The sequence below is a fragment of the Oppia nitens genome, unplaced genomic scaffold, assembly GCF_028296485.1.
Source record: "Oppia nitens isolate AA-2021 unplaced genomic scaffold, nextdenovo-longstitch-racon4-pilon3 scaffold7_pilon_pilon_pilon, whole genome shotgun sequence".
Taxonomy (NCBI): Eukaryota; Metazoa; Arthropoda; class Arachnida; order Sarcoptiformes; family Oppiidae; genus Oppia; species Oppia nitens.
In genome coordinates this window covers 4,143,825-4,146,288 of record NW_026533251.1, presented here as the reverse complement: position 1 = coordinate 4,146,288, position 2,464 = coordinate 4,143,825, and positions in this window count along the sequence as shown.

The window sequence follows — 2,464 nt, the reverse complement described above, 5'->3', positions numbered from 1 at the left end:
CCACAAGTTTATTAAATTAATTAACATAAAAATTATAATAACATTACATTTTAGGATAATTAATTTTATGATGATTATGTTTGCATCAATAAAACTGTATAATTTAGCATAAATGCAAATATCTGTAATAAATATATTTTAAAAATATTGTATTACAAATTATTTTAATTAATTAAAAAATCAATACAAACAGCAATTAGTGTTGATTTGTTGAGTCGGGCGTAACCACCGATAGTAAAGCCAATTGTATTTGATTTACGAAACAATTGGTTAAACATAAGCCACTCCTTGTACTCCAATTCAGTCAACTGTCGGGCATTGAGTTTGTCCAGTGTTTTGGACAGTCGGTCACAACTGGTATCCCAAACGGAACCACATATTAGACATGTTATGATCATCTGTACCCACATTGACACTGATGTAAACACTGCTATAATAAACCAATTTTTCATAAATGGATAACTTTTTAATTGTAACATAACATAGATTGATATCATTGATACAAATATGGTGTTCACTGTATTTGTAATCAACAAAATCGATAATTTTCTATCCATTTGTTTGATAAGTTCAGTGATAGTAATAAACATTTGTTTAGATTGCCTTAAATTATATACATATTTTTTGCCAATTATTTTCAAATCTTTAAATATAATATCAGTTTTAATTTATTATATTATTAATATATTTATTATATTGGATAAAAAATTCTTACTGTTAGTTTTGATACTATTAGTTAAAGTTTTAGTTATATGATCAATGTTATTTGAAGCAATTGACGATATTAACCATGTAATAACCGGGATCAACCATTTAAAAAGTAATGAATATGCATTGTCCATAGTGTTTACTATAGGAAATACGCTATGCCAGCTAGTGAAATTGATCATGGTAATTATAAACAATATGATCAATATTAGATTATGTATCCACCATATTAACAATAAAATGATCATGAACCAATTGATTTGTCGCTTTAATCTGGCAAGTTTTTTAAAGTGTTCCAGTACAATTGCTACTAATTGATAACCTTGGACGTTTATCATGTAAATAATTAGTAATTTTTGTAGTTTATCACTTATGCCAAAAGTCATCATTATTAATTTAAAATGATTTGGTACTTTACTAATTAAATGCTGAAATTTGCTATCATACCATGATACAATAAGCAAAACAGGACTAATAACAAACAAGTAAAATAAAAATATAAGCCAGCTAATTAGTTTCCAAAATTGATTACAATAAACCACTGTACCATGGTGATTATTTAGGGCGACGCCACCAAATGTAGCAAATTGTAAACGCAATAACCATATGTTTAATTTAATAAATGTTTGAACATGTTCATTTAGATATTCCATGTTTATAAAAAAATTTTAATATAATTATTAATATAAATATTAGAGATTTTTCTATACTATGATATTTATTAAACTTTATTAATTTTATAAATGTACCGGTATTTTATTTTAATATTTATTTGATTAAATTAAAGGTTTTTATGTAATTAATTTTGTATTAAATAAATAGTTTTTGTATTATTAAAATCATAACGATTTATATACTCGTTATAACATTATTTAGTTGCTTTATTACTTTTATTAAATATAAACAAATTATTAATAATAAAATAAAATATACTATATTTTATATGATTACATTTTACTTGAATTTTACATATATTTATATTATAGATATGCTTTATAAATACATTTAATAAATTAAATTTATATACAGTAATTGGTTTTATGTAATAATAAAACAGAAATAGTTATAATCAGAAATATTTTAAATATTAATAGCAATGTACAGATATTTATTTTAAAGCCATTTTAGGATAATTAATTTTATAATGATTATGTTTGCATCAATAAAACTGTATAATTTAACATAAATGCAAATATCTGTAATAAATATTTAAAAAATTATTGTATTATTAATTATTTTCATTAATTAAAAAATCAATACAAACAGCAATTAGTGTTGATTTGTTGAGTCGGGCGTAACCACCGATAGTAAAGCCAATTGTATTTGATTTGCGAAACAATTGGTTAAACATAAGCCACTCCTTGTACTCCAATTCAGTCAACTGTCGGGCATTGAGTTTGTCCAGTGTTTTGGACAGTCGGTTACAACTGGTATCCCAAACGGATCCGCATATCAGACATGTAATGATCATTTGTATCCACATTGACACTGATGTAAAAATATTTAAATGTATCCAGCTTTTTGAAAATGGTAAATTATTTAATTTTAACATAACATAGATTGATATCATTGATACAAATACGGTGTTTACTGTATTTGTAATCAATAAAATCGACAGCTGTTTGTCCACTTGTTTAATAAGTTCAGTAACAGTAATAAACCAATGTTTAAATTGTCGTAAATTATATTCATGTTGTTTATCAAATGCTTTTAAATCTAAGAATTAAATTAATAATATTAATAAAATTTATTTAAA